The 16,060-nt window shown below is 43.3% G+C and overlaps 1 protein-coding gene across 1 annotated transcript in view; it reads right to left on the bottom strand.

Annotated features, from left to right (window-relative positions):
• Positions 1-16,060, bottom strand: part of LOC122615634 (protein slit) — a 51,658-nt gene that overhangs the window by 14,044 nt on the left and 21,554 nt on the right. Inside the window, exons 4-5 of the mRNA XM_043790653.1 lie at positions 15,523-15,580; positions 945-1,178 (exon numbers count right to left, since the gene is read on the bottom strand). The gene's annotated coding sequence lies outside the window, so the exon portion shown is untranslated. The remainder of the gene's footprint in view (positions 1-944; positions 1,179-15,522; positions 15,581-16,060) is intronic.

Genomic DNA, 16,060 nt, shown 5'->3' with positions numbered 1-16,060 from the left:
GTTGCCGGTTGCTATTGCTGTTGCTGTTGCTGTTGCTGTTGCAATTACTTGCGTCATTAAACCGGCGACCATTCAGCCAAGTTCTCGACTTCTAGAGTTCGAGTTCTCCCCGGGTCATTCTCCTGATCCCTTGGGTGATTTATATTACTTTGCCAAGTTTTCAGAGTCGCCAACGATTTTCAATTGAGTTGCCCGCTCTGTTTTGCCAACATTAACAACTTGCAATTAGTGTGCATATGTATGTGGTTGCTGCCGCTGGATTTAAGTAGTTCTGGTTAACCCCAAAAAGGCACGTAATTTGCGGAGTCAAAGTCGCATTGGTGGGGTAAAAGTTTGCTAAACTTGTATTGGATTACTTTAAAGAATTAAAAATGGGCAATAAGTTCAAGTTGGTGTTTGTCGATGAGAGTAAACTTTAGGAAAGTACTAAAGAAGTAGCTAAGAAGATTTCTAGTCTTTTCTTGTATTTTTCAATATCATATAAATGGTTTTTATATGTGATAAATCTAAATATTAACAAGCTCATATAAATAGCATTTCTTATTTATTTTTCCAATTACAATCTGGTTTACCATTTGTATTATATTAATGCTGCAGGCTTAATTCATAAGCCCCTGAACATAACAAATCCTAACCGTAATCCCCAAATTCCAATGCATTTGCTAAAAAACCAACCTGAATTCGAAACCATTCGCATCGAAACTGCAAAAAACGCAGTGGCGACCAAAACCGCGTGCCTGCAAACTCGTCAGACGGCGCGTTTTAAACCGCAATGCGACAGCAAAGGCTGGAAAACGGTCGAGGGGGGGTTAAGGATTGACAGGGAGCTGTGCTCAATTAATTGTTGGATTTAGCAGAAAATGAAATGAAATAAGTGACCACATCAATGCGAATTAAAATTATTGTCACCGGTGTTGTAATGCAATCAGTTGCGATTTGATTACCTTTAATTGACTTTTCAGCACCGTTGAATCAGCGACTGCGACTGCGAATGCGACTGCGACGTCGGCAGAGGCAGCGTCATCAGCATTTAACACTTTTTGCCGCCGCTCATTAACAATTCAAACTGTGTGCTTTTGACCCACTCCGCTCAGGCTGCCTGGTGGCTTAATTTATTTTATTAAATTCAATTCCAATGCCGGAACTTGTTGTCAAACATATTGTTGATGGAGGGCCGCCTGCAACGAGAATAATGTGCAAAAAACCATAAATTATTGAATCCAGCTGCAGCAACATCGTGAATTGTTAATAATATGGCAAAGAGGTTTGTATGTCGGCAATTTATGATTTGCTTAAAATATTCATTTAAATGCTTTCCGAGTAAAATCGCTCTGGGGACACTCACTTTTTACATAATATCCATATTTTTTGCGCGTTCCTTTTTTTGCTCGCGATGCCAGCAATTTTCTCTTATAATTTCCATTTGAATTATTTATTTATATTTATGCCTTAATGGTTCGACTGAGCATTCGTATTGATTTGCCATATATTTCCCGAAACACTTAATTACATTTAAAATCATGCATTAATTAGATTTTTTCGCTTAACGCGTTGCGACCTTAACTCCCGTCCCAGTTTGCCTAGATAAACTCTAGATAATTATTTAATATTCAATTACTCAAACAGCAATTTTGCGTTTGAATAAGTTCGCAATCGTTGGTAAAAAAGCGTTTAACAAATTGTTCGGTCTTAATTAATAAATTGTTTGCTGTGCAATTTGGCCGTGCAACTGTTTTCGCAACAGAAATATTTCCGCAATTTAATATGCTGCAAAAGGAGCCACAGAGGTGAGGCACCATAAAGCAAATGTGAGCCTCGGCCGCAGCATGAAAAACATATACGAGTATATCTGAAAATGTGGCAAGCCAAGGAACATACTACAAGGGAAAATGCAAAATGCCGGCACTCGCCTATTGCCACTGGGAAACTGTCCCTTGTCTGGGATCCCGACCCCTCGACTCCCCCGACTCTCGATCCTTTTCTCGTGGAGCAGCCAGTGTCCCTTGTCTTTTGGGCTCCTGGCTGCTGGCTCTCGGGCTCGGGCTCCATACATGGCAAGTGTTGTAAGTATGTGCTTAAATACGCATTTATTCATACAAATATGGCCAGAAGGCGTCTGCGGCAACCGCAGAAAGCATCAGCATCAGCTCCAGCAGCCGAGAGCAGTTGGAGTCGCAGCCGGCAGAACAATAAAAGCAAGTTGTGTGAATGCTCCAACTAAACTGGCTCTCGAATGCGAAACATCCTATGATTATTGCACACTTTTCATTTGTTAATATTAAATGAGTTAGACGACCGAGTATCTCATTTTGTTTCTCTACTTCTTCATTAGTAAAAGTGACTAATGAGTTGGCGATGGTTCTCAAGCTTGTGCTTTTCTTGGCAGCTATAGTAAATATTTGTTATTTCCTTAGTTAAAAATGTTTATTGCTTTATCTTTGAAGTTTTGAATGTGCTAAGTCTCATCATGCCGCTTGCTACCCCGCGGTCACTCGGAATGGCAAAACGCAGAGCGAACGAATTTCCATGTCGTCGTCGTTGTCGTTGTCGTGGTTGTTGCTCGTTAGTTGCGCATCTGATTTGCCCGTCGAGGGAAGAGCCATGGAACGGGCGGTGGAATGGGGGGAATGGGGGTTACGGGCTACAGGAGGGGGTGGGGGGCTGCAGGATGCGGACCCAGTGCTGGACCCCTGGATGGTAACCCCGCGGGCTCCTTGGCCACGCGAACATGGCGCAAATGTGACAAATATGGTCATGAAGTGTGCAAGTGACAAGTCCAACATACTTACAAATTTTCATGAGGACCCACTCTAAGCTCGCCAACTGAGGGCCAGAGCGGAATTCCTCTGCGTTTTCAAATATATGTTAATGATGCCGCGCAGAAGCGGGGAGCGGGGCGGGTGGCGGGGAGCACACAATGATTTCCAGTTTTTCTCCACGGCATTTTCCCTGTTTAGTTGGCCAAACGTATTTCCTGTCTTTCCGCCGCTTACCCAACACCTCTTCAGCTGTTTTTATTTTAACGATTTTCCCCGTTTCGTTCGCAGCCTTTGTTCGGCAAATAAAAAAGTGATTTGAATATGTGCAAACTAATGCCGCTGTTGATGAGCTGGCGCTTTTTTTCGCCAGCTCGCTTCGCAAATTAAATTTCAATTTCAATTTTGAACGGATGCGGTTTGAACAGGGATTTCTTTTTCGTTCATTCTTCGGGTCTAATGCGATTTGGATGGCTTTGGGATTTTAATTGTCGGGGAGAAACATCAAAAATGGGCTACGATGAGCTAAGAGCTTTACGCCATTGGCAATGGGAAATTTTAGAGACTGAAATCTCATTACTGATTACAATTTACTTAGGAACTGTCGACTTGTAAGCAGTATTGTTGCAGTGTCTTTAGTCCCAAGTCGTATTTAACTTCTTTCCCACAATGATTAATCGATCGACTTGTCGCAATCCTTGTTAATCCCAGCAGGAAGTGCGTGTCTCAGCTCCAAACGAGAACTTCTTAAAGGGGTAAGAATAAACGGCTGAAGAATCAATCATCTCGCTGCATCCTCATAGCGTACATAGTGTATGTATGTCCATTTTCCAACCTCGGACAGGAAATGACAACGAGCTGACCGAGCATACAAGAAATCAAACCACTTGCGAGCCAGCAAAAACAAGGAGCCACTCCAGCAAAGATTTCCAGCCATGGTCAGCAGCAATCAGCGTTGCATGCCACATGCAAGGGGCTCCTAAAAATCAGACGTGCAAGTTTTCCGATCCGAAAACTCATTCAAAGTAGGTACGCATCGAGGGAAGTGTGGGGATTTTAAGTACTTTCCCACACAGAAAATAAAAATCTTAAAGAATAAGTATTTTTTCAAGTTATTATTTGAACAACTTACTAAAAAAAGAGAATGGAATTTTGAGGAAAATCAACGTTTAACAGAAACATTTTGAGATGACGACAACTATTTCTCCCTGTGTACGCACGCACTTAGCTTGTCTCCCCTGGTTGAAACTCTAAACAACAAAATCCGTCACGAAAATTACATAATTACCTGCAATAAATTGTAATTACGGACTTCGGTAACATTTCGCTTAGATAAACGCTTTTCCATGTCGCTGTCTGGGTGCTCAGTGTTCGTTTGTGTGTTTATTTTCGCCTTGGTCGCTTTTCCATTTCGGTTTCATTTGCCCAGTACGACGACATTGACTTTGCTCCGTCCGCTGGCATAAATTAGACTAAGCAATTACAACAACAGACAGACAGACAGACAGTCAGTCTGAGGTGACAATGTCAAGGGGGCGTGGCGAAGGGAGCTGCACGTTTTTGGATCACCAAAATGGCACTCTATACATTCAACATTATCCAACATTCAACATTCAACATTCAACATCGCACGCCCCCAGGCACTAAAGTCATTTATACCGATTTGTGGGTGGTCAGAGATTTGGCAAGCGGTCCAAATCATGCCCAGAGGACTCTGGTAGAATAAATCTGTGTAAATTTTTAATTTAATTTCCACGCGAGTGTCCTCGAAGTCGGAGCTCAGGCATTACTAACCCCATTTGATGTGGAGCAAGTTCCAGCTAGAATCCGATGGAATCTCAGCCTCCATGAATCATGCATTGGATCGAATGCCAAATTATACCACTCGACCGACCCACTGGAGAGTGGCCGAGGAAAATATGTATATATTTGACAAATTGAGTTGGAATCGATAAATAATAATTGAAGTCGGGTGTGCAGAGGGCAGAAAATGCCAGAAAATGCGGGAAATGCGGACTGTAGATTGAAGAGATACGATTGGGGGACGAAAGCGAGGTAGACACTCTGTCTCGGCTTACCCATAAAAGCAATTTCAATAAATAAACAAATTGGGTCAATGCAACCGGCAACCGGCCACTGGCAACCAGGGAGAGAGATACTTGCATACTGGCAAACAAACACTGAAACACTGAAATCGAACGACACTAAAGTATCTGCGAAAAAACATTCGAGTCTGACCAAATCTGCCGTTTTTGGGCCTCATTAGGGTGAACCAAAATCCCAGCCTCCCACTTTGCTCCCATTTGTTATGAGCACAAAATGAGTGAGCTGAACAAAAAGTCATTTGGTCAGCTATTTCGAGCGAATTATGCATCCGAAAAGCAGAAAAAAAGCGTTGACCATAAACTAGTTTCTGGCTCTTTGGTCGGCTGCATATTAAAGTTTTTAAGCACCAGATTTGCATATTTGAACCAAATCATGTCGAGTAATCAACTTTGAACTATATAAATTTACGCTCCACATTTCCTACACAACAATCTATTTCATTGCGAGCTCACAAATAAAATCACGAACCAAATTTAAAATGCAAAATCAATGGGAAATAAATGCGCATAACGTTTAGCGTAATTACGGATCGGCAGCCAATGCAAATCCTCCATATGAGTCCATGTAAACATGCATCTATACGAGTGTATTTAAACACGGAGGAATGTTTCCCTTGATAAGCAGGGCAAAGTGACTTTTTATACAAATTTATTGCTAAGGTTAATTGGCTGCTGATGTTTGCGCGAGGCGATGACATAATGATCTTTATTTATATATAATATAAAGACACAAAGTTTAATCTTTATAAATTTCTGGTTTCACCTATCGCAGTTTCCACTGAACTCATGCATAATCTTTGAAATCCAAAGGTGTGCTTGTCGTTAAGCAATGATTAATTTTAACTTTGAACTTTTTCAGGTGCCAAAAACATTGCTAATTTGCATCTTTTTCGGTTGAATGTTTCTTAACTCCACCTTTGCATAATCTTAACATTTTGCAAAAGTTTATAAATCAGCTTGCTTCGGAAGTTTAACCAAAGTTAATAGAATTTGGCACTTGTTTCCTTTATAATTCAGTACATTTCTAGTATATATCTTAAGGGACTGCAGTAGATCGTTGGTTACTTATGCCAGTCATATGTGATTTGGGCTAATTATAGCTACTATTACCGCTAAGCCTCAAATGAGTTGGGCTTATCAGCGGATTTCCATTTCCTCCCGATGTCTGTGTGTTTTTTGCCCGATATAATCTTCCGCTTCGTTAATGTCCGCAGCCTGCCATCCTGGCCGTGGCATAACTTTTATTTGCAGGCCATTAAACATTTAGGACCACGCCCCTTAATGTCACTAAAAGCGCTGTTCGCTCCAAGGGGGGCGGTGTGGGGCTTTGCATAAATCGATCTGAGGTCTGAGCCTGTCTCCGGCTATTTACTTATTTATCACAATGACCCAGCCCTATTCCCCATCTCCCATCTCCATTCCCGTGGAGGAGACCACACACAGCGTAATAGTTCCCGAGCTCGTCTCTCTTTTTTCAGTCCTTAGGCTGGTCGGCTGGTCCTCCATTAGGCCGCTGTTTGCCTTGATAATGTTTCCAGGGGGCGAATGGGGGGAATGGGCCTCGAGTTGGTCAAGACATCGCTGCCTTTTTGTCATTTCAGTTGTGTTTACTAAGCGGAAACACGAATAAATAAATATATATGGGAGTGGGTACTTATATATATTTGCACACCTCCCCCAGTTTGCTAAACTAAGGCCTAGTTCTGACTTCCGACTCCTGATTCCCCACTGCTGAATGCTGAATGCTGACTGCTTTCTGCCGAGTGCTCCTAAGCAAATAATTTATTTATGGGCTTGTTTACTTGTTCCGGCTCGGGATCTGAGTCGGCTTCTTTTGTCTTGTTTGCCAAGGGCTTAGTAGGTGGCAGTTCTCGAATTCGCTTTATAAATAAGAAATCAATTGATTTTATTTACAACTCTTAAGGCGCTTAGCCATTCGGTCTATTCGGAAATTGAACCACTCCGTGATAAAGTCGATTCCACATAAACACGAGTATTGTTCCAGCGAATCGCGCGAATCACAAGCTGCTCTTTCGCTTTAATAAGACTGTTTACACTCGATCCTGCTGCATTCGCATTCGCAAACGGAAACGCAAACGCAGTTCGCATTGAGTAATCAAATGTCGGCTGGGTGCAAAATGTTTACTCCCGGGTTTGTGTTTTCTGGGAATAACTGGTTGCGAAGTGTTGAAAATTTATCTGCAGGGCCATGCAAATTTCTCCCTTTTATTTGCCCCGTTTAGGTTCACTGCAGAAAAGGGGGCCACCAACCAAACCAAACCAAAAAAAATAACTAAAGGGAAACGAAGTGGGGGGGGAATGGAAAAGGGCCAGCACAGTTTTCCATTAGCAAATGCAACCACAAAAGCTTGGCTGTATCTCGCCTGTTCTATATCCACATCTCGCCTGCTCTCGGGGTCTCTCGCTCTACTAATTCCGAACCAATAATTTGCACTTAACTGCCAGAGTTTCTGGATGGGTCCTCGCTCCTCGTTCCCCGTTCATCGCTCCTCGCTCCTCGTTCCTGGTTTCAGCTTCTGTCATACAAAATTCCCTTTTATAAAACATTTTTTCCCAGTCCTTGCTTTTTGTTTTTTTTGTGTTTTGCCTGTTCCCGCGCTGACAAATTCTGGCAGAAAGTTTGTGTTTGAGGGCTCAACATTATGTGCTTGACTCTGTGGTTCGAGTTGACTGCATTCGATGGTTACAAATATCCGAATCCGACTGATGAAAGTCTATCAGCCAGAGCGTGAATCGAAGTTAAAGTTTGACTATCTTTGCATTTATATTTGCCATCCACCAGCTACCATTGATGGGGCAGGCGAACACAGCGAACACAGCTAGGATTTCCGTGGCCATCCTGCTCCATTTTGGCCCCGACACCAAGCACACAAGTTATTATTTACTCTGACAATAGTGGAGTGTTCGGGGGACAGGATGCAGAGCTCCTCCAGCTCCATCTCCAGCTCCAGCTCCAGTTTGCCACTCAATTGACGCTCGATGGAGTCCGTTGCCCATCCTCCAGAATTTCCCCCGGGCTGTTGTCGGCCTGCCAAGTGTTGTCGTGTTGACTTGGCTTCCCAAACCGACTCTTCCCTCACTCTGCCTCCAACCACCACTCCCGATTCCCTGTCCTTTTCGAGTTCCTTCTCCTTTACCATTTCAGTTTTCCACTTGGTAGTTCGCTCTAGTCCACAGGGCTCTTCCTAGTTCTTTTCATGTATAATTTTTACGTACAGAGCAAGAATCGACATTGAATATTGTCACTGTTTTCAACCTAGCTAAGTTAAGAATCTAAAACCACCTTTTTTTGTACCTGTAACCTGAAATATTATTAAAAAGCAGTACTAGTAGAATAGTAGCATTTCAAATATTTTTCTCTGTGCAAGGAAGCAGCTTCAATCAATCTTGACTGTTCAATTCCCCCAACTTTTTGCATTTAAGTTCTCTAGAATTTAGGTTTGTTTTTTTATTCTGAGGACACTCCCCCTTTTTTAAGGTTTAAATAATGGTTCCATTTTGATTCCAACCCATAATTCAAAGGCAAACGGCAGAAATCGAAGTTTGGCGTGGCCAAATGCATCGGGATGGCCAAATGTATCTAAGCCAGCCAAGTGCTGTCCAAGGCCGGAGGGAAGTTGTATCTGCTGGTTGCTCGAACTATCTGTATCTGTCGGGTTTGTTCGCTCGTTCGAGTGGCGCTACGTTGACCATTTTTGGGTGGCCCCGCCAACGTTGAGGAGTCGGAGTCTCTCGAAGTTGGGGGGACAGACGGTGTCTATAGAATCTATGGCTTGGAAGCTGCCAGCACGCGTTGATGCCGTTGTTGTCGTTGTGCTGCCCATAAAAGTCAGACAAGTTCCAGGGCGACGCGTTGCCATTGCAACTCTGGATAGCTTTTTGTGGTGTTCTGCTCCTCCGGCTTGTCAAACGTAGCTGTTAGATACAATTACAGTTAGCTGAAGTAGCTATGCGAACGGCGGCACTCGTTTGAAGTCCGCTCGGCCGCCTCCAGGTATGTATCTTCATCTTCACCGTCATCTTCTCGCATCTCACATCTCCATCTTGGAGTTAGTCATGTGCGGTCGCCAATGTTATCGGATACCAGTCGAGACTTTTGGATTTCCATTGTCTGAAGTGCAAAGATTTCTGCTCTGGTCGGTCGTAGATCTGCATCGTCATCGGGGCATGTGGAATTCGCTACATTTCTAAATGCCTGGGAGGCGTGTGAATCATCGGATACGGTCTTATGGCCACTGGCAACTGGCCATTAAAGTGCGACAAGTGCTCGGGATCGGTGGAAAATTGCATAATTGCCATGTTGGGGATAATTGCCGTCGATGAATCATCCCACGGATTGCCCGGCTCCGAAATCAAAAAGATGTAGATGCAGAAAACTGGTTGCGGATTAATGGCCAGCAATCAAAGGGGAGGTTCCACATTTTGGCATAATTGTTGTGTTCAATGCTCGGTGAAGACATAACGAAAGTTAAAGCCTTATTTTGTATAAGCTTGTACCACATAAAAACTAAAGTCCTTTTTAATTTTCCCCGAACTTCCTTTACGTATTTAAGTATCTGTTACTATGTATCAGGTTCTGAATTCTCTACCAATCTCTGCAGTTTGTCTTCTTTTTACCTGGATCTACCCAAATCTCTTGGGTAAACATAAACTAAGCCAAAACAAACGCACATCCTTGCACGTGGATAGCCACCCTCAAAAGCCCTTAGAAAAGCAATTAAAGATTAAAGTCTTCCAAGGGGGGGAAATAAAACCAAAGTCACTGGAAATGGATGACCAGCACGTGTTAAGCTTATTAGGAACCCTGATTTCTTTTGCAACATGGAGCTCCATAAGACCGTCCGCTGCAAACTCTTTGCAGCCGAAATTTCAAGACATAAATCCCGGACTCAAAACACACAGCTCGGCAGCAGAAATGGCAACAACTAATAACCAATAAAAAGTCTTAAGCCTTCCTAAGCTCATAAATGTTATTTTCAAATACAGATATAACCAGGGCACAGCGGTGGTCTGAGGTCAAAGGGCAGCCGGTTCGTTCTAGGGCCACAAAATAATCCAACTGAGTGCGAGTGTAAGTGTAAGTTGCTCAGTTGCTCAGTTGCGCCGTAAAGAAACCCATTCGAGTTGAAAAGCCCTTTTAATAAGCATTTTTTCCAGACTCGAGAAAAGTAAAAATAAAAATAAAAATACAAACTTGCATTCGAGCGAGCGGCAACAAGTGGAAAACGAGGGGCCCCAATGGAGTGTGGCAGGGTTAAGGAGAAACCACTTCAGCTGATGTTTGAGTGAATGAAGTCGAAAGATGAGCAGCCCCAGCCTCGGCCAATGATTGGCAGCAGAAAGAGTCGGCTATAGCGGTGCGAGAGAGAGAGGGGAAAACGCCGCAGATCGGGCTGTAAAGTAAAGCAACAGTCAACAGTCGGCGGCAACAGTTGTTGCCTCAGAGCTGCGGTCATGTTGCATGTTCAAGATGACAGCCTGGCTGCCAGAAAACGAGGGTTGGCTTACAAGTTTATAGAGTAAAGTTAAAGTTCAAGTAAAAAGAGTTTAACACCTTTCAAGTTATATAACTTAAGTAATGAGAAACCTTTTGAGAAAATATATTCTTTCAATGAAGCATGTTAATTTTGCAGTCCGATCCACAGACTGATTTTGAGGTTGTTTTGTTTGTTTTAACCAACTGTTTATATAGAAGTTTGGTTTATCATCAAACATTGAAATGCTGCGTCTGAAATTTCGAGGCGCATAAGAAAGGGAATGTGGAATGGTGTGATATATCGATACCAATACCCCATTTTCGTCAGAACTTACGAAGCCACCCGCTTATCAATTTAACTCACGGCTGGCAGACAGGCAGTCAGAGCTGAGCTGAGCTGAGGAGTCGGGCCAGGCCGGCTGGCAAAACGCTGCAATGCAGTTGAACTTTTAATTTGATGAATGATATACATTTGTCTCGAGTGCGAGCCAAACCCCCCTGCGGCTGCCCCTGATACCCTCAGTACCCTCTTGCGTTAACCCTCTCGCAGGCCTTGGTCTGCCACAGTGCCACAGAGATTGCCGCAAGTCGGCCGGTAATTGTTGTGGACTCCAGATGGAAGGGGGGACGGAGTGCGTCCAGTCCAAAGACCGATAGCCTGGAAATATTTGCACAGACATGTGGAGACCCCTCTGCACACATGCTGCTGCTCTTTTCTCACTGTGTGCTGATCTGGATCTCGACTCGACTTGGGCTATATAATTTTGCTTAGCTGCAATTATGAGATGTGCGGGGCTGATCTTGAACCAAACGAGCCACAAGAATTGGCCGCGGAGGGGTGCTCACATGCGGAGAAACCTGAACTGCACCGGAAGCTTCGTCTTCAGTGTGCGGGTCTTTTGTGAATCAAAAGCAGAGCAGAGCAGAGTGGAGCGGGCAGTAAAAAATGAAAAAATGAAAAAAAGAATAACTCGTTCTTACGGTTATCTGTTGGTTTTACAAGTGCCTCGAGTGCTGCAGAAGACTTCCCTGCACCATTCCTCTTCATGCGTCTGGCAGATGCCAACATCCAACAGCCAGCATCCTTAATTATGACAATCATCTCAGCTTGATGTTCATTTCTTGACTTGGTTTTCTTTTCCGCGGCTGCTGATCTCCGATCCAGATCGGTTGCATCCGCAAGGTTGTGTGTGTGTGTTGGTATGGGGTCACTTCTCGATATAATCGACTTGGGAGAGGAAAGCCGAAAGATCGCAGTAAAAGATCTTTGGCACAGTTTTTGAAAACACTTCGGAATGCCGTGCACTGGGGGTTGATTTGGGCTGCTCGCCAAGGATGGGAACCAAGTGGGGGAGATTCTTCTCTTGAAGGTATAGGGAGCGTGAGAGCTTTTTGCTCTGGGAGTTTCTGTTCTTATGGCGATTCTGAATGACTCGGATAGTTTGGGAATTATGACTGCATTGGAATGAGCCAATTATTTCCAAGGGATATATTTTATTCATTGGGTATATATGTATGTACCTTACTTCTCATCAGGCCATGCAATTATCAAATACGAAATTATATGATCCCTCCTTTAACGGCTATTTGGTATTCCATTATAACTCTGGTCTTAAAGTCCATTTTTGGCTGCCGAAACCTACTGTACCACCCCTTCATTGACCTCTGACTCGACCAGAATTTTCTAACAGATCACTTTCGTTTTGGTGCCTACATGTGTAGCCATGAAACCTCAATTACACAACCAGCTGATTGATTATGCGGCAGCGGCAACGACAGCTGCGCAATTAAAAGCTCAGCTTTCACCCTAAGGGCAGTTTTCAGTGGCCGTCCAGTGGCCAGCCACTAATTACTTTCACTGGACCAGGGCCCGTCATCAAATCCAACTTGCAAATAAGCCAAGTCAAAGTCAGAGGCGCAGTTACAACTCGGGCACGCAGCCGGACTTTGGTTATCATCGTCATCATCGTCGCAGGGGGCCAAAAGGTTAATATGGCAATTAGCCAACTTGGCCAAAAGAAAGCCGAATATGGAAAAAAAGCACTGCTCAGGAAAGTCGAAACTCTCTGACAATTAACAGGGGCATAGCTTTCGTAGATGCGATAACTTTCAAACGCGATTAGGGTCGATGAGCTGCCAACAGAATCCAAATCGACAGGTTCTAACAAATGATGCTTCTCCATTCGATTCTGCTGTGTTTCTGTTGCTTTCTGTGCTTTCTGCTGAGGATGAGCCGACGATGGGACTTTTGAAAGTATCTCAACAGGTTTACGCCTCTATCGAAATCTCAGACACACATTAAATGTAATTTTCGAACAAAAAAGGGGGAAGGAGAGACGACTGAGGCCGAAAGAAAACCTTTCGAGCCCCATCCCGGTCCACTTGTCGGTGGTACAACAGAAATTTCCAACAGTTTTTCAAGTGTTTATGATGGGTAGTGAGGGGCATTGATTTCGATGTGATTACCGCAAGTAAACTATCTCTCGCAGCTGGATGTTTTGCTCTTTCGTTTATTGGGGGAACTGGCTGCCGGTTTTTATACCTCTGTGTCGGTCGGTGTCTTTTTTGCTTTTGTTTTTGTTTTCCCTTTTTCTCTTTACCGCTGTGTTTTATGTGTTTATGAAGATGAATTTCTTTTTTATAAGTGATTTAGACGTGCCTGCCGCTCTGCACAGCCCCTGCTGCTGGACTGTAGCTCCAATTACCTGGCAACTCGCTTGATTGATTCCGCCGCAACGAGCCGAGTTCAATATCAAGGTAAGTTCAGCTCCACTAAGCCCACCAGCTAATCCGAAATGGAGCGCCCTTTGTCACGAGACGCAACAATACGTCATCATCGGTTTACCTTCAATGGAAGCCAGCTTACAAAAAGTAACAAAATAACAAAAAACCAAATGATACAGATAGAGAACCAGAGAAAAATGACAAATCCGATCAACTAGTGGCACTTGGCCAGATCTCTTAAGAGCTGTTACACCTGTCGAGGGCTTCTGCTTACATCAATGCCAATGCCAGCATCCAAATCTTTATCTGCGGCTCATCGTCATCATCATCATCATCTGCGGATGGCATTTGCATACGATTCCCATCGATGCGCATTTCCTATTTATAGTATATCATTTCCCCTATCGCCAGTGACAATCTGGTGGGCATAAATCAGGGGGCCGCATCGCGACTTAGATCTCCAGTATATAAATTTAAATTAGCCAGTTCAACTTTTACCTCCAGACTGGCGGGCAGGTGATTTAGCACTTGGAATATGCAAAGAATCGCTTTGCAGGTGTTTCAATGCCAAAACGAGTTTACATGCGACTTGACTTATTTGCCTGCTAATTTCTGGTTATTTATGCGACCGAAGCCGTTGGAAAAAGTCAAACAATAGACGTCTTTTGGCTTTTTTGGGTGGGGCCCCAAGTTGGCTTTTTGGCGGACGGTTTTGTTTGTTTGTTTGTTTTTCTGTGAGCGCGCTTTGCGGGCTGCCTTTTCGTGAGTCCATTGTTTGCCCGACAACATGACAATTACACGTTAAGAATTTTGGAAAAAACAAATTGCGTTGTCAGCTTTTTGCTGGAAGTAATCAGCATGGCAAATTATGGAATTATTTCCACCTGAAATCGAGCGCCCCAAGGTCGCCGCTATAATTCATTCCACTTAGTCAAGTGCAGGCTTGGATTACGTCGACGGTGAGACGGTGAGCTCAGCCGAAAACAAATTTTGTAAAAAGCAAATAAGAAATAATGATTTTGGCAAAGTCAAATATTTGATTATTTACGTGGTGATGTCAGGTAATAATTTCGATGTTATTACCGAGGAGCTTTGACTATGCAATATTTTGCCAGATGTACAAAGCGTAGGGACCACTAAATTGCTTTTTTTAATTTATGAAATATTTTCTACAAATCCACCAAGTGCAGCATATGCAAGTGATTAAAGTTTTAAGTAGGTACTTAAATAATGACGGCTTTTTTCATACATTCGAACTTCGTCACATTTGTACGGCCTGTGTGCTTAATTTGTGGTTGCAATCCATGATATACTTTTAGACTGAATGGCTTTTAGCCCCAGGACTTCCAGCGACGGAATCCTCTCAACAGACTACAAAGGATACTCCAAAAGTTGTCGTCGGCAGTTTGGGTATTTTTAAAGGAAAACCTTGGATGAGAGGAAAGGCCTGTTTGTTATTTACCGACAACTTTATGGCCACATGTCGACGACAACAGCAACAACAACGACAAATTGTCATCATAAACAATGTGAGTAAAGCAAAAAAAGCCACGATTTTGTTGCTTAAATTTCTGCCTCTCGCCGCTTTTGTTTTTCATTTTTTGTTGACGCGCATGTGTGAAAAATAAGCAAGTTTCCCGAGCTGAGCCCCCCAGTAATGTGGGGGGTGTGGTCGTCAACGAATTTTTTTCCATTTGGATTTTTCTTCACTTGCTATTTTTTTCACAGTGTTTTTGTGGGGAAAAGCGCCGCCGCGGCGTCTATTTAATGAAGTGCCAGAGTGCCGACGATTTTTGGGGACGTATGCGGCTCTACATTTTTTCGTGTCCGCCGAGAATAGTGTGAATTTTCACATCAAGTCGGCTGCAGTTTTGGCACGGCTGGCATTCAGCGATTGCACCAAGTTGAGCCGAGCTGAGCCAAGTTGAGTTATCTGGTGTGCTGAAGGTGACAACATCCCGGCTGACAGGTGGGCGGAGGTTCAGTTGATTTAAGTACGGATTGAATGGGGTTAACGTTGTGTTTATGTTCGAGTCAAGGCACGTTTAGTGGCACTTTGGAGATGATTTTAAAGCCCTCGAACACAGGCAAGTGGTCCACTAACAGGGGATTATGTCTTAATTATAGGGATTCGTTTAGTGCTCTTTAAAGAGTGTTTTTTGGCCTTTCTTATAGTTATTACCTCGCACTTAACATTGTTTTTCAATAACAATCGTCTTAAAAAACCGTTGATAGCCTTAGCCAGATATTTCCCAACATTACCAGATCTTTGCCGGCCAAATAGCTTTTAAATCCCTCGAAAATAGACCAATATGCTCCAAACAGGCCGACACATATGTGAGATCATGAAGAATTAACCTAAGCCCCCGTTTCGAAGCTCTTTAATCCGACATATAGTATCGCATCGTTTTAGCCGAAGCCCATTCATCCGAGCACTTACCCGCTAACACATGTGTATCCAATCACTCTCCGCCCCACTGACGTTCTGCCGGTATAATCTGTAATGAAGAGCAAACATATACATTTAATAAGCTGTCACATAAATTTCCCGCTCTCTCATGAGCACTTAAATCTATATACTAGAGCCGGCCCCCAAAAAAAAAGTCATTCGAGCTGAACACTAAATTAGATAGAGAGCTACCAAAAAAAAAGGCGGACAAATAATTGAGAGCCTAAAAATAGCGGACAACAACAGCAAAAAGTGATGCGGGGAATCTCTGAAACAAATTAAATCCACTTAAAAACCGTTGCCAATGGCAAAATGAAAATGTTTTGGCATCTGTTTCGATTTAAAGGATTGGGGGAAATTGAATACTTTCCCAAGAACGCTGACGCTGACTAAGTGAAAATTAATAGTCGGAAAGTGGAAAAATTGGAAGAGCAGGGGAAAACTTTCACTGGAAACTGTAACAAGAAACTTGAAATGACTTCTTGAACTGTGAACCATGAACATGAAGTTATCGATGGCCCTGAAGTGC

The sequence above is a fragment of the Drosophila teissieri genome, chromosome 3L (genome assembly GCF_016746235.2).
Source record: "Drosophila teissieri strain GT53w chromosome 3L, Prin_Dtei_1.1, whole genome shotgun sequence".
NCBI lineage: Eukaryota > Metazoa > Arthropoda > Insecta > Diptera > Drosophilidae > Drosophila > Drosophila teissieri.
This window is presented reverse-complemented; position numbering and strand designations above follow the sequence as displayed.